This window comes from Ixodes scapularis, unplaced genomic scaffold, assembly GCF_016920785.2.
Source record: "Ixodes scapularis isolate PalLabHiFi unplaced genomic scaffold, ASM1692078v2 PGA_scaffold5__190_contigs__length_132052651, whole genome shotgun sequence".
In the NCBI taxonomy this organism is placed as follows: Eukaryota; Metazoa; Arthropoda; class Arachnida; order Ixodida; family Ixodidae; genus Ixodes; species Ixodes scapularis.
Window position 1 is genome coordinate 20,180,734 of NW_024609880.1, and position 24,479 is coordinate 20,205,212.

The following is a 24,479-nucleotide window of genomic DNA, read 5'->3' on the forward strand; positions in this document are numbered from 1 at the left end:
AGTCAATACTATATGTATAAATTATTTAGTGACTCTAATAACGGCCACTGCTCTAACGTAACGATGACGCCGTGCAGGACAAAGCGGATGCGACGCTGGGGATGAGAAGAGGTTTCCCCCTCCCCATCCTCCCTTTTTTTCGCCGGTCTAAATCCTACCAGATGAGATGTCAGCGTTGCAGCTGCATACCTCCCTGTTTCTCACTCTCCCCGCCCCCCCCCCCCCCCCACTTGTTCCCCCCGAAAGCCAGTGACAAATGCACCCTCTGCGTATACACAACTGGCTTTGTTTCCCCCTTCCCTCATCTCTATTTACGACGCCTACACACACCCACCTCCGAGCCGTCCTTCTTCTGCTTTGCAAAGCAACGTCACCTATTGTTTGATCTCTCCCCCTTCCCCGCACCTTCTGGGAGCAGTCCAGTCCCGCAGCAGGGTCCCGCTACCATCCCAGAACTTCCTTCATTTTCCTCGGACTACTGCGTGTCTTCGGGTGCTCGTGTATCTTGAGTATTTTCTGAGTGTGAAGATTGCGCTCAGAAGTTTGGAAAACCTTTCTTTTTTGTCCTAGTGGCAGAGATGTCCCCGTCATATTAAGGTAAGTGCGTGCTTTCTAGCCAATTACGAGTCTTTTCATTGTTTCTCGTCAAAAGGGTTGAGAGCTAAGCTTTGTCCCTTTGACACCTGGGCCAGCTAGAAGCAGTGTCTTTGTAGAAATGCTTAGGCGCGCTAGCGTCTGAGATGCGGTTTAAGCTCGAGCGTTAGCTCTGACTGCGCTTAGTAGACGCTGCTTCTAGCAAACCGACCCCGTTTCTCCCAAGCAGTAGCAATCACTGTTCCGATTTTCGTCATTGAAGAAATAGTTTATCATGCCTTTTTACAGCGATCGCGATACATATCGCGGCTCAGTTTTGAGTAAAAACCTCAGGATTTGGTACGGTCGCGTGTCTAGTGGTCAAAATTGTACAACGTGGCGGCAGCCAAGTAGGGTTCACTTTCGCCTGGTGAACGGGATACCAGTTTTCGGGAAACGGGGAGCTTTATTTATTTATTCTTAATTTTGTTACCCGCAAGCCAACGTTGTTAGGCAATTTCTCCTTCCCGTTTTTTGTTTTTAGAGCGCAGCTCTTAGGCGCCCGTTTCCGGCTTGAGCGGCGTCGCCGTCGCCGTCGCCGTCGGCGTCGCCGTCGGCGTCGGCGTAACCGCGCGGCGCATTATGGGTAAATTTCCCCGCTAAATCTAGCGGAAAATTTCCCCGCTAAATCTAGCGGAATCATTTCCCCGCTAGATCTAGCGGAATATTTTCCCCGCTAAATCTAGCGGAAAAATTTCCCCCCTAAATCTAGCGGAAAAATTTCCCGCTAAAACTAGCGGAAAAATTTCCCCGCTAAATCTAGCGGAATATTTTCCCCGCTAAATCTAGCGGAAAATTTTCCCGCTAAATCTAGCGGAACAATTTCCCCGCTAAATCTAGCGGAAAAATTTTCCCGCAAAATCTAGCGGAATATTTTCCCCGCTAAATCTAGCGGAAAAATTTCCCCGCTAAATCTAGCGGAAAAATTTCCCAGCTAAATCTCCTGCTAAATCTAGCGGAAAAAGCCCCGGTAAATCTAGCGGAGAAATTTCCCGCTAAATCTAGCGGAATATTTTCCCCGCTAAATTTAGCGGAAAAATTTCCCCGCTGTCTAGCGGAAAAATTTCCCCGCTAAATCTAGCGGAATATTTTCCCCGCAAAATCCTAGCGGAAAAATTTCCCCGCTAAATCTAGCGGAAAAATTTCCCTGCTAAATCTAGCGGAATATTTTCCCCGCAAAATCCTAGCGGAAAAATTTCCCCGCTAAATCTAGCGGAAAAAATTCCCCGCTAGATCTAGCGGAATATTTCCCCGCTAAATCTAGCGGAAAAAGTTCCCCGCTAAATCTAGCGGAGACATTTCCCGCTAAATCTAGCGGAATATTTTCCCCGCTAAATCTAGCGGAAAAATTTCCCCGCTAAATCTAGCGGAATATTTTCCCCGCAAAATCTAGCGGAAAAATTTCCCCGCTAAATCTAGCGGAAAAATTTCCCCGCTAAATCTAGCGGAATATTTTCCCCGCTAAATCTAGCGGAAAAATTTCCCTGCTGAACCTAGCGGAAAAATTTCCCCGCTAAATCTAGCGGAATATTTTCCCCGCTAAATCTAGCGGAATATTTTCCCCGCTAAATCTAGCGGAAAAATTTCCCGCTAAATCTAGCGGAAAATTTTCCCCGCTAAATTTAGCGGGAAAATTTTCCGCTAAATCTCCCGCTAAATCTAGCGGAAAAATTTCCCCGCTAAATCGAGCGGAGAAATTTCCCCGCTAAATCTAGCGGAAAAGTTTTTCCGCTAAATCTAGCGGAATATTTTCCCCGCTAAATCTAGCGGAATATTTTCCCCGCTAAATCTAGCGGAAAAATTTTCCCACTAAATCTAGCGGAATGTTTTCCCCCCTAAATCTAGCAGAAAAATTTCCCCGCTAAATCTAGCGGAAAATTTTCTTTTCAGGTCAGGTGACCTGAGGTCACGTGACCCCCGTGGCCACGTGACACCCCCAGGTCACGTGTCCCCCACGTGACCTTGGCGAGGGGGTCATGTGACCTTTCCAAGGTCACGTGACCACCCCTCCCCCCCGATAACACGTGAACCTCAGTACCCTTCCCTCCTCCTCCTCAAGAGCTGCGCTCTAATTCGGCGTTACAGGGAGTTGTAAACGGCTTTGATTTTTTTTTTATTGTGCAAACGTTTTTTTTTCCTTTTTGCTTTTTTCTCTTCGCTCAAGTCGCATTGATAGATAATAGTAGCCGGGACGGCTACTATTATCTATACACGGCTCTGGCTGTACGCTTTGCAGCGGGCGGTAGCTTCCGCCACCTGGCCTTGAAAATTGTTTTCTTTTTCCTTGCTCGATTTAAATATGCACTTTCTTTCCCTCTATACCCCTGCAGCTATCATTGGGCCGGAAAGAAATCCATCAAAATAAACTTTAAAAAATAAATAATAAAAAAGCACGCACTTTTGTTTTTGAGAGACAGGGCAGGAGAGGAGTCCCAATTTTCCTTCGTACCTACTGTCGCCAGTTCTCCTGCGGTCGATTTTTTTCGGCGGGATGCTTTATTTGTGTTTTTATTTTATTCCTCGCAAGCAGGTGGTTTGCATTGTGGTAAAACCGAGACCGAGAACTGGGAACACGAACTGACGTTCGGTGTTACCCAGCACAGTTAATTTTTTAACCACTTATCCAGTTGGAAAGAAATGTACTGAGTGTCTTTATAATTATATTCCGTACATTTGTACCAAATTTCGTTCACCTGCATTGATTGTGAAGGGAACTACAAACGCAAGCAGACAAAATTTATGCAGCCTAGTATACCGTTACTAGATCAACTCAGTTATGGAACTTCCCATAGACGCTGTATATTGGAGGGGGTCCGAAACCGTGTCCGATTTTCTTGCAGCTAGGTGGCGCTGTCGGCGCATTATTCCACGCGTTTTCGTCTGCTACTGGTCCACGGCTGCTTGCGAGTCCCGACTCCTCTCGGGGTTCAGCATGGTTTTTGGTTAATTTTTGCCCTTTCGCCAGTAAAAATTACAATTTGAGCATGAAAAGCGCTACGACCTTTTTGGCATACGCTTTGCATTATTGTAAAATGCTGCTGCCTTAGCTGTGCTGGCAGCGCGAAGCGTTTCGAACAACCCAAATTCGTCGGCGCCACGATTCGGTGGCTACAATCAGGGCAAGTTTGTAGATACTGTAATAGTAGATGTGCCGATGACTACCAACTGCAGCAGAAACAATATCAAAGTCGTCTGCTACTGTCAGAAAAAGCGCCACGAACATCCGTAAGCTGAGTAGGACAGATGCAAAGGCCATGTACGATCTCTATGGCAACGGCCACAAGCGCGCCGTCAATGATGATGATAGCGAGTATTAATGCGGAGTGCGCGCCCTCTAACAGGCGCCACGCAAACGGACACCCCTCCGGAGCGGAGTTCCTGAACTGAGTTGGTTCTAATAACGTTGGCCTAGTAAACCTATGTACCGATTACTTCTCTTCTTTGTGTCCTCTGTCCCGGATAGTAAAAGAAGAACATCGGACCTGCCGGCTTGGCACACCAGTAACATTGCACAAGGGCGCGAACCAAACAGCCGATCCAGTATCCGTGTTAATGCCGATTGAAGTCACAAGTAAACAGAAGTCAACAGAAGCTAACACAGGATGGGAGTGTCAGGTATGCTGGATTCACCCTGCCGATCAAAAGGCACTCGCATTGCGGTCGCTTGTGCAGTTTCACGCACGTTTGCTGACGCGATGCTCACTTTGCGATAGAGAAGCTATCGCGCAACCGCCGCGACTCGCCAGTTGAGAGTTTTCGTAGACCGCGCTGCCTGGCTGCTTCCTCCGCTAAGCTCCGCAACGAAAATGCCGCTACTTCAAATGCGCGATACCAGCTCTGGCTGCACAGTTTCGCGCCGGATTGCGCAGAGCGTTGCGTAATCCGGGTCTCCAATGTTCGCCGGATGGCGCTCCCCAAAGAGTACGCACTACGTCGTGCATCTCAACCGGAAGTGGCTGCACGCACGATGCGTTGAGCTCGTGCCATTTACGTCACCCCGCTGATCTTGGGCGCTTTAACTCGGCGCTCCTTTACTCCTACATATACTTAGATTGGAAAGCCGAGACACCAGTTAGCGTTGTGGGAAAGGTTTCTTTGTGCATACCGCCTAAAAAGGACGTGCTATCGAACGACAATGTGCCGGTATCAGCGTAGCTTCCGTCTTGCTGCGAGCCAGAACCAGGGAGTCTTTGACAAATTTGAGGGTTTCCTGCGTCGGCAAGCGGGTTCAAGGATGTTTTCTTAAATTTAAATCGCAACAGCATGCATGGTCAATAAATAGATCGGCCAAGGTAACCTTCCACATATGCGCACGATGTGAGTCTTCAAACCAATCTGGAATATTGTAACGGTCGTAGAACCTTCATAACGTCGCCGTCTCTTTTGCTTTAGACTCTGCCGCTCCGTACGGGCCTAATTATTAATCTTAGAAATATTTCCGGCTTCTGCCACTTCTATCCAAAGTCAAAAGTAGCTTGTGTGGCCCGTCGATAGTTTCTGGCTGTGTTCCAAAACTTACTCGATCTAACTCTAGGGTAAAGGTGGTTATCGAAAACCTACCCGCGCCCAGCATTTCTCTATTTTCGATAGAGAAACGCTTACCACCGTTTCTCTATCGAAGATTTTCATTCTTGCCGTCTTGTACTTTTGCCTTCGAAAAACCTTCTTGCTCCCCAGCGTTGCTCAATTCGTGCTCCCACGTAATGCATTAAAGTAGATTTGGAACATAGCCATGGTTAGTAGTACATAAGAGCACAAACAGACCCCCCCCCCCCCCCCCCTTGATAGCAACTCGCCGAAACAGCTAGATGATCCATCCAGAACTCTGTGGCCGACATATATATATGGTCTAAAGACATCTACGCGCGACACACCTTCACAACTTTGGTGCGGCGTCGATTCTTGATCATATCCAAGCGTGCGAAGGCACAAAGATGTAGCACTCGGCGTGCCAAGGAAGCTATGATCACGCCGCGAGACCGGCGACACTTGCTTTCGACGAGTTCTACCTTTACATACGGCTTCACACATATTGTACTCGCAATACACATCCACACGGCGTCGATTCTTGGTTGGTATCCAAGCGTGCGAAGGTACAGAGAGGCAGTACCTCAGCGTGCCAAGGAACCTTTGATCGCGCCGCGAGACCGGCAACACTTGCTTTCGGCAAGTTGTCCTTTACATTTGGCTTCACACACATTGTACTCGCAATGCACATCCACACTGCGTCGATTCTTGATCGGTATCCAAACGTGCGAAGGCACAGAGACGCAGTGCTTCGGCGTGCCAAGGAAGCTTTGGTCCCGCCGCAAGACCGGCGAAACTTGCTTTTGACGAGTTGTAGTTTTTTCCTGCTGCACTGCGGTTTCATAAAAATTATCACAATTTCTCAACGGCAAGTCTCGATAGAGTCTTAAATGTCTTTTTCTGCGAATGACGACGAACAAGTAGAAAACGTGTCTACAGCACGCTGGAAGACCACAGCGAAACGCTAGCAAAACCGCACATCGTCTCCCTGGCCGTCCGGTGGTTTCACGTGCGGGGGCGGGAAGCGCAAAGTGAAGAGTGCAAGCGTTACATGTAGCAATTCGAGCTAACTGTACTGTTTAGCGTGGTAAATTTTTTTCAAGGAGTACCTGCATGTTTTATGCGTATGCATGATCTCCCTGGTTCGGCCTCAAGGCCTAGCGAACCGTGCGTATGCTTTGTTGCTCGAGGTCTTTCCGGTTTGGCCTGATGCCTAGCGAACCAAAGCTTAGAATTTTCATACACCGCCTCCGCTCTGCAGCCAAGGCTAGCGTCGCGCATGAGCAGTGCGACGTCCTCGTTGCGGAGAAGAAAACTCGGTTTACGAATACTTGCCATTGTACGGGTTTTCATGTTGATTGCTCCTGAGGAGTAAAGCTATACGCACGAGTTCGTGCACCTTGACCGGAAGTGGCTATACGCATAATGTGGAGAGCTCTTGCCATTTGGGTGACCCTTTTCGGACGGTGTGTGTATCACTGGGAAACTCATTAATCGCCCCCCTCCCCACCGACTGCGTTCACGCCTCTTCGCAGTTACAGTCTGCGGCTGCTAATGACAAAACTATTAACCTACAAAATTATTAACCTGTACATGCCACTTCGCGCCGTTCACCGAGCAACCCAAGCTCTGCTACCCCCCATTGTACCTCTGGAAAGAGAGTCGCATACGATTTCGCCAAAGTTTCGTCGACAACATTCGTTTTTTTCTCTGTTAATTAAAAAAAAGTCCTTAATATCGCCAAAAGCCCAAAAAAAAATAATCAGGAAAAAAAAGCAAGGTAGTTCTGTGGATCCAAATGGGGTCTGCTGTGTATGAAGCAAACGCCTTTCCACAAGGCTACGCTTTCCCTTCGGAAACTCGTAACCATTGGTTTTATACGAGTTTCGCGTCGTGCGTATAGCCATTTCCGATCGAGGTGCACGACGTAGTTCGTAAAGCTTTATTCTTCCATGAAACGCTCGATTTACCCTGCAGAGACTGGTAGTGTCGAGAAAACTACGCCACTACCCTTTTCTGTTGAGAGAACCATGTAACGGGCCTCTCCGAAATGTGAATCTGAGACATTCGCTGAAGTCAAAACATCATTATCGCATGACCATAGCACGTAAACCAAACAGGTTGTATGCACAGATTTTTCACACTTCGAACACATTTCTTGGTGTATTTCAGACTGGGCTGTCCTCGTGCTTTAACCTAGTCTTGGGTTCACCAAAATGCTTCAAAAGTGGTCGGTGCCAACCACTTTTGCTTTCAACTTTGCACCCACTTCTAAGTGAGAAGGACATAGTCCTAAGTCAAAGCGTGAAGATGTATCAATGAGAACTTGATTGAACACCATGTCTGACTACAACTTTCATTTTTGTTATGAAACGAAAACGTTTGCGTGGTAGAGTTTCTCAATGAGAACACTGTGGAGGCTGTCCCGTTGTCATGGGTCATCGAGGACAAGCGAGGCAAGCAGCTATGCTACTGGCCTAACAACATGTCCGGAGTGGAAATAAAAAATTATGTGAAAGTGTCTCACATTCCGGATTGAAGCTGGCCACGCTAAACTAAAGATTTTGGCAAGATGCAGTGAGTTTTATTTCTTTCGGTTGATCTGAAAGAAATAAAAGACTTCAATTCTTTTGTGTTCTGTACACCTCCACATACTTTGTTAAATCGTACAAATTTATTTACTCTTCGTTAGCATAATTGTTCACATCAGCCTTCATTGCGTCCCTCTTTTGAAGTGCAGCTGCTGTGTTCTGTTCAGTGAGCTTTATTCCCCTGTTGGTGACAAGTTCCCATTTACAGTAATGGTCATAGCAGAGGTTTTATGCACTAAAATTGAGTGCCAGAAAACATTGTGCATTGTGGGGCATAAACATGTTTGACAGAATTTCTAGCCTGAGCTCCAGCTCTTTATTGCCTTCTTTCACGAGCTGTATATACTGTAAAGTACCGAGCAAGTGCCCATTAAAAGTTTGGAGATAACCGCGAAAAAGTGGTAGATGGGCACTCGCTAGGTCATCAATTTTAGGCATATTTGTACTGAGCATAATTTTTCAGATGTTAGAAAATTTGGGTGTAGGGAGATGGCCGGTATTTTAATGGTATGTGCAAGGTATGATTATAGAGCAACTGACAGTTTGTGTAGCGAAAAATGTACCTGTGATGTCTCGTCTTTCGTACACTGAGACTCGGATTCTGTCGTCATATTTCAGTTCATTATTTGGGGTGGGAGGGTACTTACGGTCTTTATTCTCTGTACAGACACCTACAAGGAGGCAAAAAGGAAAGCAGGTGAGGCCAAGACTCTTTCCTGTCTTGAGACAACAGATGCTGGCGAACCTGACGATGAAGGTGATTATACTTACATTTCTAAAAATTGTGTTGGAACAGAAAAGTACAAAGTTGTAATATCCCGTGTCATCGCACCCCCCCCACTCCTCCTCCTCCTCCTCCTCCTCCTCCTTCCTTCCCAGTCTGGAATTCACCCAAAGAGCTGGGGTGGGAGATCAAGGTAGAAAATACTCAGAAAAAGCTTATCATATCTTTTTTCTATGTTGGTCAAGCCCAGCGGGACAGGAGATGTAACAAATTCAGCCAGAGTTATGCTGATGCCCATAACTCATTTGAAACAACAAACCGACACACAGTTGAAAGTTTGACTAGAGAGACCGCACGTTTGCTGGTCTAACTGGATATAAACCCTGCATACCGCTTCTGTCAATCTGAGTTGTAAACACCTTCAGGTTCCATGCTTGAGCGACCATTTCTGTGAAAGTGTGCTTCGAAGCCGCAATCTTAGGCCTCTAGCCTTTGCTGGCGTGCAGGCTTAACAATGAACCTGCAAGCCAAAAAGTGTAGTAGGAGGAAAACAAGTTCAAAGCATGTCAACAAAACTATAATCAAGAGGAGTGGCAGCTGGGAGAGCAAAGTTGGGCATCTTGTCAATTAAGAGTTGCAGGCTCTTGCGCAAATTTTCTTGTTCGCTGTGTGTGCAGCCTGCATACAACACAGGCGGCAGGCTGCACTGCAGCAGTGTAGATGAGGCATCCTCTTCCTGTTATCCTATTTATTTTTCTCTGACAACGATGTCACTTGACTGTACAAACTGCAGTTGTGACATCCCAGGAGCATGCCTGTGTGTTCGCTGAGGGTATTGTTTTTGCGCAAGACATCTGTCGGCGTATTTTAGGTAAGTAATAGAACAAACCCTCCTTTTGAAAACAAAAAGAAGGTTCGGCCTGTTCAATAAGTTCTTTTTTCTTGGCTACAACCCTTCTTGAGTTTTGTGCGCTGAAAACATTCCTGAAAAAGGGGCATTCGCTGACTTCTATATCCACAGATTGGCTTGTTTATAAATGCGAAGCATTTCTGGGCGAACCCTTCTTTACTTCGCGCGTTGGTTGGTCGCTGAGTTGTGAGCTCCTGTTCAGAACCATGTAGGCGCGAAATACGTCAAAAGGCCAAAAAGGCATTCGAATATCGGCACAACATCTTGAAAAAAGAAATAAAGAAGGGGAACAACAATCAATGGGTGGCACGAGGAAGGCGCAGAGAACCGAACGTCGGCACAAGCTTTTGAAGAAGGGGAATACCAATCAACACCCCCCAGAGAAATTTGCTACACCCCGCCCAGATTTAGAATTCTGGATACCTCCCTGGATGACGTCTCCTGCGATCATGTATGATTAAGCAACTTTGTGTTGCGTGATGATCATGTAAGATTAGCACTAACTGCAGGACTAATTTACGCGCTTACATGACACAAAGTCACGTAATTGTGAAAATCTTAATTTAACGTAAAAGTTTCAGGTCAGTTTCACGGCAGTTACAAAGAAACGTTTACGCAGTACAAGAAACTGCAAAATGCTTCGCATTTCAAAGAGAATCTGTGCAGTGACTTAGCTATGTTTTTTTACATATTGATCGTTCCATTTCTTTTTAAAAGGGGGATACAAAGAAAAAACATTTGCTTGCGAACAAAATATAATTCTGTTATTTCATTACATTTTTTTGGCACTAGCGTCCTTCAATCTTGGGGTCCCAATAATTGTGGAGGATGAACGAAAGAAAGCTTTCTGTAATCTCCTTCATTTTTATGTGTCACTTCCTCCAATCTTGCAATCTCAGTACCGAGGAGGACACAGCTTTTTTAGGGGTTTCTTGTGTAATATGTGTTTTTTTCCGATAAAGTGGGGTGGGCGATGTCTTGGTGATAAGCAATAGCTCGGGATATTATGATAGGTAGAGTGGACAGTTAATAACTCTTGTTTTAATTTACCTTCAGTAGCAGCCGGCGGACACATTGAGTCAACTTTACTTTGAAACACCCTGTAGATACCATGTTACACTGTAAACGACTTATTTTTTGCTAGGTCCACTTATTTCGTGGTATTGGCTAAATCTGAAGTTTTGGATTTTTTCGCTGGTACTAATTTTCTCAAAATGGAAGGGATTTTGTTCTTGAATTGTTCACGAGACCTATCTTTTTGCGAAATTAATGAAAATTAAGGCCTGGGGAAAATCAAGGCTTCTACAGTATTTTTTGACATTTGTGCATTGCATAGTTTCGGAAAATTTTATAATCCGTCAAAATTAAACAACCTTGTTATTTGTAGTCCCAAGTCGGTTTGGCAGAGCATCCTCTCAAGGTAATAAGCATTTCACATTTCGCTCTATACTTCATTTGATTGCATTTAAACGCCCACGTTTTGTTCTCTAATCCATGAACTTGAGACTTAAAGCGGCACTAAAGTGGTTTCTGAAGGAGATCATTTTTTTATATTAAATTGTTTAAAAAGTATTAGTACATACAAGTTCTAGGTTGCAAAACGGCGTCATCATTTCTAGGCAAGAAAAAACATGCGGACTCTTTTTTCTTGCGAACCACATTCTCTGGACAAGTGAAATTCTTACAATAGGTACAGATTCTGTACGATTTTATTGTAATTTATTTTGAAAGGAGTGATACGCAAACATTTGGATAAGACTCCGCTTTTTGACTACGGGCGATGCCACCGCTTGCAATCGGCCGACGAATGCCCTTCGTCGACCACTTCACTCTGGGAAATTTCCTAGGGAAAAGGCGTGTCGGTGACCTTTGGGAGCGTTTTTAACATGTCAATAATGCGCATAAGATTGTAATTTTGGGTTTGTTAGAATTCTTGGAGTATGTAGATTCAGTTATCGCCATATTTAAAAAGGTTATTTCAAAAATCCCTTCAGTGCCCCTTTATTAAAGGAAAGAAGGGATGCTTTGCTATGCAATGGATTCTTTTGTTATCTATGCTTTTGATCTTTACCATATGCTGGCATTGAATGGAAGATTCTATCATTCGTAGAAAGCCATAACAGAAATTAACATTTTACAACCCCAAACTCTGAAACAAAAAAAGTGTGACAACAGACGCAGTTCCATTTTGTTGTGTTCCTGAATCTCACTTTGCAAAGGATGCATTCTCACCAGCTCGCCTGCTGCCTAAGTACTTCATTATGAAGGCATCTTTTAATGCATGTTAAGGTTAGCTTTTTTTACTGTTGTTCCCTTATTTTTAGCCTCATTTCGGGCGGATCATCCCCTGGAGCCAAGCAAACAGCGGATGAGGACGGAGCCACAGCATGTGACATGCGAGTCTAGCATTTAATTTCTGAATCCGGTGCCAACTGAAAAAGGGAGGGGGGGAGGTAAGAAAGGTAATGGCATCTTACATGATATGCCTGCTTCAGGAGGGAAATATTTTACATGCAAGACATTGGGACATTGACCCTAATATCTTTATGTGCCGAGGTCCTGCTGGAAGCTCGGCACCGTGTGCTATCTCACATGTCTGTATAATGGGAAAGAATATGAATGTGTGCGGTATTTGGGGAATCTGTTTTATTCGTTCTGGCACAGCATGAACACTAAGAATAGGTTTGTGACCTTTGTGAAAAGAATCATTATTTTTTTGATGAATGGTAAGAATTGGTGTTTGCTATGGCTGTATATATACAATCTTGCCATGTGCCTTAATGGGTGAATCCGGCTATTTATTGAGCTACCCAATCAAACTACATTCTCTGAATACCCAGACGTCGCTGTTCCCCGCATAATAGTTTGCACCTTTAAATTAAGAATTGTTATTGAGAAAATGGCGATGTCAAAATCAGCATTCACATTTCACCGTGCTTTCTAGTTGCATGACGTCACAAATAAGCATTTTTGCCACTGTGACAGGAATCCTAAGGAACGCATTACCTTGCACTTTTTTTCGTTCTAATGAGCAAGGGCTTTCACATCATTCATTATGCACCATGAAACATTTTGTAATCAGTCGAAAGTTGTACAGCCCAAACAGTGAAAAAGAGACGTCAGATGAAAGCATTGGTTCAGTGTTGCCAGTGATGACTTTCACTTTGAAGTGAACGCTGGATTTTCACCATATAATGCTGGTTGCCATCTTCTGACAACATATCAACTTGGCTGTTATGGCTTGCAGTACATGCTGCAATTCAGATTTAAAAAAATTTAGGATATTGATTTTCTTGGTTCTTTTTACAAGGTTATTCTTTTAGTATAATTTATGCTTATGTTTCTGGCACGGCATACTTGCTGATAAATTTCTGCAGTTTTCCTGGGCGACAAATTTTGATCTACTATTGCAGTCGTAATTTTAGGATTTTTCAGCATTTCAATGGCACTTGCTAAACCGACATTATTTTTGCCCATGATAACAAGCATCCGGCAGATAATGTTAAAATATTTCCCACTGCTTGGCTGTTCTTCTGGGTATTAGCACTGAAGAATTTGATGCATTGGTTTCCAGCCCAGCAGGGGCTACTGGACTCTTGTGATGAGAGTTCAGCGTCAGCAGAGGTGCTGGAGTACACTATCACTCGCAAGTCTTGTGATCACAGTTTTAGTCGTGTGCAATTTGCTATAGCTAAGCCTTTTAACCAGGTTGCTGAGCATCTTCAGAGTAGTGAGACATGAAAACATCCCATAAATACTGAGGTAATGATGTCAGTCGTGAATAAAAATAAAGTTCACTCTTCGGCAAAACAGTAAAGGTCATAATGGTACCATACCCATTTTCTAACCTTTGGTGGTACATAACTAAAGGTATGTGTTTTTGGATAAATCTGAAAAACTCCGAAGAACACTAGCCGGTAAAGTTTCTGTCAATTCGGATTTATCCGAAAAACTGATTTCCGAGGTCACAGCGACAAAATTAACAGCAAAAAAGACGGAGTTCTACAACTAAACCTTATAAGTGCACAAGGTCAGTGGTCCCGAGGAGATTCCACTTCAGTTTCCTTTGAAATTTGGACCTGCTAACAAAAAAGGGTTTGCTTTCTAACACATTGAGGTTCCTTCGGTACAACGGGCCATGGTACTTGTACCATATTTATTTCGTTTTCAAATTTTTAAGTTTTACGCAGCAAAATAAACTTTGTATTTCAAAGAATTGGGAATCTAACAATCTCATTATTTTGGGTGCACACTAGCTCCACCTTTATCTCATTTATTGGAGATCATCAATACGATGCTGGTTAGAGCTATCGTAATAAGGCCCTTCATGTCCATTTTGCTTCGTTCCATGAAATTTCACTGCTCTTTGGGGTTAGTTCAAGTTAATCATTGCCATGCTCGACTTCCTTCGAAGTTACAGGCAGGCAGCATATGCTAAAGGACATGTTTGCTGAGACCATGTTGATAGTTTTAATGATTTAGTTTCCAAATTAACGCGGATTAAATGAACAAGGTTTTACTATGCTGTAAATGACCTAATTTTCGCGAGTACCTAGGTTTCGCGAATTGCCTACAATTAACGAAAAATAAATACCACAGACAATTCGAGTAAATATTTAGACACATTGGAAGCTACATTGAGATCCTACCACGTTGCAAAAGTTTGCAGCGGCGAATAATTAAAATGTTCGAAGTTTGACCGAAATCACAAAAAATTGAGCCCGCAGTCCGCGACTGCAAAACTTTTTAAGACTACTAATTTGTTTTTGTCACATGCGCTCGCTATGGTGCTCTTATGGCACTCTTCTATTTATTTTGCTTGAAAGCACGATCGGTCAGTTGTTTGGGTGCTTGTACCATCTCTGCTGACTTCAAAAATTTTGTTAAGTGACATAGTTACTTTTAATTCACCTGCTATGTGTTTACCTGTAGTTAATGCAGGTTGTACACTCACATAGCAGCAAGGCGACAAGAAATATGCTTCTCTAAGAGCGACTTTAATCACCAGTGTTTCCTGTGGTATGACGAATTTTCACAGAACATGAATAAAAATTACTGGTATCGCTTTAATGACACGAGATACGATCACAGCCAAAATATTGCAAAAAGGGGACGACACATTCCCAACTAATACCTATATTAAAAATGTGACTCGCTGCGACCAGCTGTTCCTTAGCAGGACGCCAGTGGGTTACCGATTACTGTAGCAACACTCGATTGTGACATATTGTCGTACCCCCTATCTCGAATCTGCTAGCGTGATTGGGCCATTCGCACGTGGTGAGGAGTGCATGTGATGTCATTGTAGTCCTTCTTCCGGCTGATTTCCACTGTTGCCGTTGCCCCTGAGCTGGCAGTCTCAGTTTTGTCGACCACGTCCTACTACTCACAATATAGAGAAAAAAATAACATCTTCTAATTCAAGGACGTTGACCGCACTAAAAACAGTCGCAATCCCAAAATAGAAACATGGACCGGAGTTTCCCTTTAAAGAAAATAGAGCTTGTAGTAGGAACCCTTTAAATTCGGGCAACTTCCAGTCGGCAAATAAAGGAATCTGTCATTTTCACTTGACCCATGCTACATCACATTTTTAATGTGCGACCCTGACAAAACAAATGGTGCATATACTTACTTAGTCTCCAATGACATTAGCTGTAACTTACTGCACAGTAAACAGTTGTCATGGAGTAGAATTGTCTGTGGTGGAGTGTATATAGGGGTACAGCCTGTTATTTTTTATCCTTGCAGTGACTTTAATGAACGATGGTTATCTAATGTGATTAAGGTAGATAAAATGAAATTGTTTGTTTCCAGCCTCTATTTTCTGGAAAAAAAAAGAACTGCCATAGAATCAAATTGAATTCTGAGGAGTTAACTTATAAGCATTATTTCATTGGCGAATAGTGCTCATTGGTAATATATATAATGCTTCATTTGCTTTGCTTATCATTCAGCCTCTGAAACCCACCTGCTCAAGATCGTCCTAGAGGTCCCTGCTCAAAACAAGCAGATTGAGCAACAGAACAGGGAGCTCTTGGCCACGGTAGGGCAAGTGCTCCGACACCTGGTGGCTGTAGAACAGTGTCAGGACGCAAGGCCAGAAGAACAGGCCAGACCCGATGTACCCGAGCTCTTCGAGATGCCAATCTCTACATAGGAGGAGTTTTGGGCTGCTGATAAGCGCCTCAGGAGCGCCACAGACAAAGCACTGCTGGTATTTATGTTTTTTTTTTTTTTAATTTACAAGTTATGAGCTTGAGCAGCTGTTATTGTACAGTTCGGGCACGAACACTTCTCACTTAGCGGTCTGTCTATTGGTGGGTCAGTTTGTAACCACTTACAAAGAGCGTCACGCAAAACCAAGTATAACAAATCGTGTTACACAACCCTACTTGACACCTAATCATATATCCTTACGTGACTTATACTATACCAGAGCAAGAAGCAGCACCAGCAGAAAGAAGACAAAGAGGATAGTGTTAGCTATATTTGTCTTCCTTTTCACTACAGATACATGATTGCTTTATTGATACTGATCAGTGGAGTCTGTTCTTTATCAGAAAAAATGTGGCAGCAATAAAGTCTTAAAAAACGAACTAAATAAAAAACAGCACACTAATTATTTAGGCTTATTTTCCAAACTTAGCTGTTGGCCTTTAATAGGGACCCCTTGTAAAAACACCAGAAGGCTGCATGCGCTCCACTGTCCCTGTGCCTCCTCGCCCTCCTTTTGACCCCCTGCCTTGCCACCGCTACCCCGTCATTTAAGCCAGCGAGAGAACATTTTTCATGCCTCCGTTGACTGTGACTATCGAGTTTTTTACAAGGCATTGCGGCACGGGCAGAAGGCACTGGAGCTTACGTAACAGATTTATTGTAACTGAAACAGGTTTCGCATATAACAGTAAACAAATTTTAAAAGGCCACAGAGTAAACTGAGCCATGTAAATGAAAGGGGTTGTGAATTGTGTCCATGGCTACTATAAAGCGGTGTAGGTATGCACTTAGCTGCATAACACATAATAGCCAAGGAGATGCTTACAATCACAGGCTTATGATGCCATCGAAGCAGCATGTGAATGAGCAGGAAAGTTTTTTGACAATGAAACTACAAATTTTTTGCAATAATGCACAATAATGGAGACTGTTGTTTGTCAGCTTTTCCCTGACATCCTGATCCTCTTATTTCTTGTGTTGTGTCTGTGTCCTTCTCAATAAGCACTAGTGAGGGATGTGTGGGGTGGCTTCTTGACGGGCATTAGCTTCACTGGATTAAAGAAGTGCAGCGTCTAGATTTCACTGGACAGTTTCATGAACATCATACTGTAAACCAGGGGTTCTCAAACTTTTCGGTCCCACGGAACCCCGGTAAGCCTAAAAAAATGCCGCGGAACCCCCCCACCTCCCTTAATGCATTTTTGCCGACAGAGAAGAAACACAAGCACAAACTTAGGCGATTTTCGCTTCTGTTGCTTCTCACATATCCCCATATGAATCGCGATGTCAGTACAAAAAAAAATGAAGGCACTTTGCACAATCCTGCCGCGCAGTATGCACGGCAAGACAGGCTGGGGGGGGGGGGGGTTGCAGTTTGGTTGTTCGCAAAAACCATCATGAGAACCGTTGCCGTAAACGACCCTTCTTTCGTGTGCTCAATATTTCACAATTTTTTTTTAAATTTTTGGCTACTAATTTCTGCTAGGTGCAACAATCTCCATGTGTCTACATTTTACCGGAATTGTTTGTGGGACCTGTTTTTCAGAAATTTTAGGCGAATCACGAAATTTGCGAAAATTAAGTCATTTACACTATACAACATTGTCTTCATCACTGAGCAGATTCAGATGAGGGTCCTGGTGTTCGCTCTGGAAGTTTGAACCGTCAAATAACGACGCGGCAAGTGTGATTGACAAGCAAGCTTTATCCAAATACGCAGGAAGATAACCATTGCTTTCGTTGGTTTAGAAAGATTACGGTTAACTTACATTCGAGTATCTTTGTTATCTTCTGTTCGTTCTATAGGGTGAGGATCAAACTATATTGGGGTTAATATAAACCTCTTTGTGCATGTAATGTGGCTTGTCACATTTATATGGCATTTATATATTTTATTCTTTAGATGTGTTCGTGCCAGTGTACCTATTTGACTTGTCGAGAACTGGTCCAGCCTTTCCAGAAGGGGCAGCTGCTTTTCCTGGGCGAGAGCACCTCTCTCCCGAAGGTCATCCAAGATATGGTGGGGCGGCTGCTGTACAGGGGGGTGCAGGACAGATTTTCACTCCTTGGTCAGCGGTCTAAGCTCTTGTTCAAGAGTACCAACACGTGCAGTGGCATTATTGGTAAGAAATTACTTAAATTTATATTAGCTACAATTAGATGGAATATATATTACTGTATATATGCGCCCAATATGTTTCCTAATAGGCCTTTAAATATAGGCCCCCCGCAGTGTCTGAGACATCACTTCATGTATTTTATATGATTTATTTACATTCTCTATCATTAATTCCTTCTATGCATGTAATCCTCATGCTGAAAACTAGTAATGCTTCGAAATAACCGCGAGGAGAAGATGCGGTTTGCCGTTTGGTTCATCTTTTCGTTATGTTTTTCCAGGTTGAATATCAAGTGAATATAATTGAGGTCTGAAGTCCTGAGATGTTAGTGTTTTTTAGTACCACTCCCACGGTGGAAATTCAGTGGAGTATCATGTGAATCATCGATACGCCTCCGTAGGGAAAATGCTTTAGCATAAAAAAATCCATTATCTCCCTATCTGTGAGACAGCCATTAACATCAATTACCCAGAAAAAAAATTCTGCAAAAAAGTTTGAATTTGGAAAATGACATATTTACATCTACTAACATCTAGAGGGTATTCCCAGAAACTTTAATTAGTTTACACTGCATGGTTATTTCTTTTATAAATTATTTTCGGTCCACCGATGCCAAAGAAAAAGTAGAGGTTGGAGCACTTTGAACGCATTTTTCTCCGTTTCACTTTTTGGCATAAATTTTACTTCAGGAAAACTGTCCTTTTGTTATCATGTAACTTGGATTCATTTCGAAATTGTTATGGGGTGAAATTTTAAGGACAAGATAGCTATAAACTTGCAGTTTTTTATTTTTGTAATTTTCATGCTCGAAAAATATTTTGGATAAAGAATGTAAATTTAGAAAACAGTATTTGTGTTTATGGGGCTTTTTCGTCATGAAAGATGGTATATTATAGATATATAGCTCTAGAGCTATCTGGTCTGAACTGTCCCAAAGCAATATAGCACATGGAAATGACAAAATTGTAGATAATTTTAAAATTATAGTTTTCCTACGCAGACACGCCCACTTTCATCTTCGAACGTTTGTAATTTTTTTTGTACGTCACTCAGGTTAACAAAATTTGCCACAAATGTTCTCAACAACAACAGAAATAAAACCTGTAAATGTTATTTAAATCGGGCAAGTGGTTCAAACATTCACTTTTTTGGGTAGTGTCCCTTAAGGGCATTGTTTTTTCATGAAAAAAACAAACAAAAAAAAAACTAGTATAATCTGCATAGTCCCTGACCAGTACCTTGCATGGAACTAGTCTTGAAGATATTGATTTGCACTATCATTTCACTAATCTGTATGATTCAATAATTTTTTTACAGGTGCAATACGAGCCCGACTGCCGTCATGTGTTGTGGAGGCAGCGGAGAAGAAGCTAAGCCGGTACCTATCGGGGGCACCTGACAGAGAAGGTGGCAGGGCCAGGAGGGTCCAGAAAAAGTCCCTGCCTGAGGAGGTTCAAGAAGCTCCTGCGTCCTTGGCCCACTCCCTTGACGAGGAGCTGGACACCCTTCCCGAGGTTCCCGACCAGCAGTTTGAATGAATAAACACCCTTGTCACGGTAACAATCGAGTACGTTCCCTTCATGTATATATGCTACCCAGGTTGATGTGACACAATTGTTTTAACAACTGGTTATAACTATGTCAGGGATGTATTTTCTCCTATACAGAGCGAAAAGATGTTAAGGTCACCACTTAATGCAAAAGATGTTCTGTAGTTCTAAAGATGGGTGATGTCAACCAGTTCACTTGCCTAATTAATTAATTCAATCCTATTATTAAATGCACCTGAGAAAGTTCTCATCTGCATCCTTAAACAAATTTGGTCTCGTAAGAAACTAGCTCTTCGTTATTTTTTTTCAATGCAATGCAATGCTTGAACTTCATAGATCACTGGGGCAGATACTGGAAAGGCTTGATGCTGACGGGCAGATATATGCGAAGCATACCTGACATTCCTACCAGATACAAACTCGTATCCTTGTGGGTCTGTGCCGGGTATGCACGATCCCGCTAGCACTTGCTGTCACTGACTGGCAAGTAAACTGGCACTGACAGTCACTGGCTGGCAAATAGGCTGGCACTCTCTGTCACTGACTGGCAAATAGGCTGGCACTCACTGTCACTGATTGGCAAATAAGCTGGCAACAGTCACTGACTGGCAGAGAGGCTGGTACTGACAGTCACTGACTGGCAAATAGGCTGGCACTCACTGTCACTGACTGGCAAATAAGCTGGCAACAGTCACTGACTGGCAGATAGGCTGGCACTGACCGTCACAGACTGGCAAATAGGCTGGCACTCACTGTCACTAACTGGCAAATAAGCTGGCAACAGTCACTGACTGGCAAATAGGCTGGCACTGACAGTCACTGACCGGCAAATAGGTTGGCATTCACTGTCACTGACTGGCAAATAAGCTGGCAACAGTTGCTGACTGGCAAATAAGCTGGACCTCACCGTCGCTGGCTGGTAAATACGCTGGCACTCACTGTTGCCGACTGGCAAATAAGTTGGCACTCACTGTCACTGACTGGCAACAGGCCCTGACTGGCAAATAAGCTGGAACTCACTGTCACTGACTGGCAAATAAGCTGGCACTCACTGTCACTGTCTGGCAAATAAGCTGGCACTCATTGTTACTCACTGGTACTCGCTGGTGTTTTACTGTACCACAGATAGCACGCCGGGGATTTACGCTGGCAGGTTACTGGGACAAGGTTGTCCACCCAGCGTAACAGTGTGTCGGTAGGTTCCCGGTGCTGCCCAGTGACTGGGAATCTCACTGGCCCGTTGCCGCCTCACGGGGCGTTTCCAGCGTCGCCCCAGTAGGATCTTGCCAGCAGACCGGTACCGCCCCATTCCCAAACCGACGAGTTGTGCTACTTGGGGCAGTGTAAACATCTACAGCGCATTTGTGTTTCCCGTTTTATTGTAATAAATAAAAGAAAAAAAGTTTTTATATTTTCGGTTTTTTTTTGTGCGGTATGTCGTATAACATAAACTTACCATTTTTTAGACCACCTGGGACTGGGTGGAAGAAACACGACGACGTCTCAAAGGGCACTAAGCCTGCCTCAGGTACGATTAATGAAAAAACAGTTAGGGCGCAGGCGAGCTGGTGTAAGTTTACCATTTTTTAGACCAAAATTGAGACGTCGTCGTGTTTCTTCCACCCAGTCTCAGGTGGTCTAAAAAATGGTAAACTTACACCAGTTCGCCTGCGCCCTAGCTGTTTTTTCATTAAACATAAACTATCGGTGTACAGATCGCCTGGCTATGTGAACATTCGAAATATTTCTGTTAGATGATCGTAACTACCACAGAAGGCAGTCGATTCCTGCCTGAAATAGCATATTTTCACACTCAAATAAAATCACCAATAACCTGATCTCAGGAGAGTTGTGTATCTCTCGTAGCGTCATAAGCAATACACACATTTCTTTCTTGTCCAGATTCTGGAAAGTGATGCGTATTATTGTTTTCGTAACTCAAAGCGCGTGCTCAATCATGCCACGTGTTTGTTGTTGTTGTTGTTTTTCTTCATTCGGAGGCTCCGCTATAGCTTTTTTTTATCAGAGCCAAACACGTGTGTATACCGCCGGACCTTAAGTATAGTACATCAAATTAAATTAGCTTCCTGAAAAAGTATCGTTCGGCGTTGTATAATTTATTTTTGATGGCAATGGTGGTCAGATTCTCGAAACCTGAACTGCAATTTGTTTTCGCCGCATTTTTGTTTCTCGTGTTTTCGCAATACGGCCGGAACGGGGATTTGCGGCCGTTCCGGCCAAAAGGCTGATCGTGAATCTGCTTGGTTTTCCAGTTATCGGACGTTTATCATCGTCAAGCTTCGGAATTTATCTTCACGACCAGCAACCGTGCTTCAAGCATCAGCCTGTCCAAGCGCAGGAGCGTCGGTTCTACCGGGCCAAGCAGTCAACACAAGTGGAAACCACGTCACCCGAACGGTGCGGGCGACGCCAGCGGTCTTATCCAGCGATATAAAAGAGGCAGCTGCACTTATACCTTCGGGATTTGCGGCCGTTCCGGCCGAAAGGCTGATCATGAATCTGCTTGGTTTTCCAGTTATCGGACGCTTATCATCGTCAAGCTTCGGAATTTATATTCACGACCAGCAACCGTGCTTCAAGCATCAGCCTGTCCAGGCGCAAGAGCGTCGGTTCTACCGGACCAAGCAGTCAACACAAGTGGAAACCACGTCACCCGAACAGTGCGGGCGGCGCCAGCGCTCTTCTCCAGCGATATAAAAGAGGCAGCTGCGCTTCATACCTTCGGGATCTGCGGCCGTTCCGGCCGAAAGGCTGATCGTGAATCTGCATGGTTTTCCAGGTAAGAATATCACGGGGCTTTCCCTGTCTCGCAATAGTTAGGCCGCAAGTCCCGAAGTGTTCGCTTTGTTGTGCATTTCTGTTTGAAAAGATGGGCGTTTCTGCCTCTGTTTACCGAGCACGTATTGGGCGGTTCTTTCGGTCCCATGCCCCCGGGGATGGGAAAAGTCAAATGTTGTTAATTAGACTGGACCTTGTTTTCCCGAGACCCCGGAGTGTGTTTGCTGTCGTCTGCATATGCTCTCTGCTTATCCTTCCTGGAGATGTGGAGCTGAATCCCGGCCCTGACAAAATGGAAGAACTGCAGGCTTCCCTTGACGAGGTTTTTGCAAACATAGAATCTTATCAAAAAGATAACCCGGAAAGGCTTCAGTCAATATCTAATGGTGTGGCGACTTTAACCTCAAGGGTTGCCCAGCTTGAATCGAAGATGGAAGAAATAGGACGCAGCCACGACGATATAATCTCAATGAAAAACGACATAATTTCACTGAAAACCAACTTGTGTGAATTGTCTTCAACTTGTCAGGATATGGGTTACATCGCAGAACAGGTTGATGGACTTGATAATCGCTTACGAAGAAATAATCTTATTTTCAAGGGTATCCTAGAGGTACATGGCGATACTTGGAGTCAGACAGAGCAGAGTCTAACAGATTTCATACAAACCAACCTGAAAATTAACGCTGGTGTAATCGAGCGGGCTCACCGTTTAGGCAGAAAGCGTAACGAATACAGCCGCATGACGGTCGTCAAATTTCAAAATTTCAAGAAGAAACAGGAAATTCTGAGTTGTGCACCTTTATTAAAAACCCTGACGTCCATGAAGGTGTGGATAGAAGAAGACTTCTCTCCTCGCGTAAGAGAGGCTAGAAGAAAGCTTTGTGAATACGGAAAGCCGTTCCGTTCAGCTCAAGCACGTGTACGTCTTAGTTTCGACAAGCTTTTCATTGGTGACCAGGCATATTATTACGACCCCGTATCCGATAGAATTATTGCATTGAATCAGGATTCTGTACCGAGTACGAGCACAGGGCAAAAACCGTATCAAACGTCTGCGCCGAATACAAGCACAGGGCAGGAATGACGGTGCGGGATGAGGCCCAGCACCGATATGGATGCGTCTTTTCTTGTTGTTAACTTTAGAAGTATTCTCTCGAAACAAGATGATTTAAACAACTTGATCGCGGTATGCAACCCTTGTGTTATTCTCGGGACGGAAACCTGGCTTTCGAGTGACATAGACAACAACGCACTCTCTATAGATAAGGATTACACTATCTATAGAAAAAACAGGAACCAATCAAGAGGCGGTGGAGTGCTTGTTGCTATCAAAAACTGTTTTTCCACCACTCCAATCTTGTTTGATACTGATATTGAAATTGTTTTTGTTCGTGTGAAGTTCACATTTTCCTATGCCATAACAGGTGCGTTTTACAGACCGCCTGACCAACATGTCTTGTTCAACGATATAATGAGTAAAGCCCTTGATTATGTCACTCTTCAATTCCCTCAGTGTTCAGTTTTTCTTGGAGGCGATTTTAATTTCCCAGGTATTGACTGGACTGCGTACGAACCAAAAGATGGCTGCACAAATGTCTCACAGTGTCAAATATTTCTGGATTTGTGAAAGTCGAGCTACCTGGAACAAGTAGTACACATGCCGACTCGTGAGAATTCCATCCTTGGCTTATTTCTGACTTCCCTACTGAAAAAAACCATTTGAAATTCAAACGGGTGGCAAACTGGTAAATCAAACGGGTGCAAACTTGTCGACCCGTTTGGATCAAACGTGATTATGGGATACGGGTAGCCGTTTGAAACGGTACCCGCTCGAAACGGTACCCATTTGATACAGGTGCCCGTTTGATACAGGTGCCCGTTCGACCTTGCACGTGACCACATGTTTGAACGTGCCTTTTGAATCGGGAAATTATGCGCTAGCCCTAAACGGGGATCGTCTGGTAGGTTGGTTATCTTAAACTTATTTAAGACGTTCCGAAACTCATTAACCTATTTATAACATGAAGGAAACACGTAGAACAAATGTGCTCGCGTAGGCGCTTGCAAATGGACAGGAAAACAGACACAAAAGATTGTTTTCAATTCTCCTCAAAGTTTATTACCTCTTCTGTAGACAAGTACAAACGTGCAAGCGATCTGTGAAATGTGAGGGGCACTCTAAGCTTTTATACAACTGAGAAAATAGCAAACCAAACAAGAACCGAGGTAATTCTAGACTATGAAGGTAGACTTTCGGGAAATTATTCGCCCGGCTGCCGCGAGAATAGTGGCTGCATAATTATATAGATCGTCTGGAAGAGTACGAGCAGAAGAACGGTCAATCGTTGCCAAGAAGTAAGGTTGCAGTGCACTTACCATAAAAATAGCGGACTTGAAAGATGT

General features: G+C 43.9%; 1 pseudogene; it reads left to right on the forward strand.

Annotated features, from left to right (window-relative positions):
• The window catches only part of LOC120838251, a 67,700-nt pseudogene extending 47,241 nt beyond the window's left edge, over nt 1-20,459 (forward strand).
• The last annotated feature ends 4,020 nt before the right edge of the window (nt 20,460-24,479 follow it).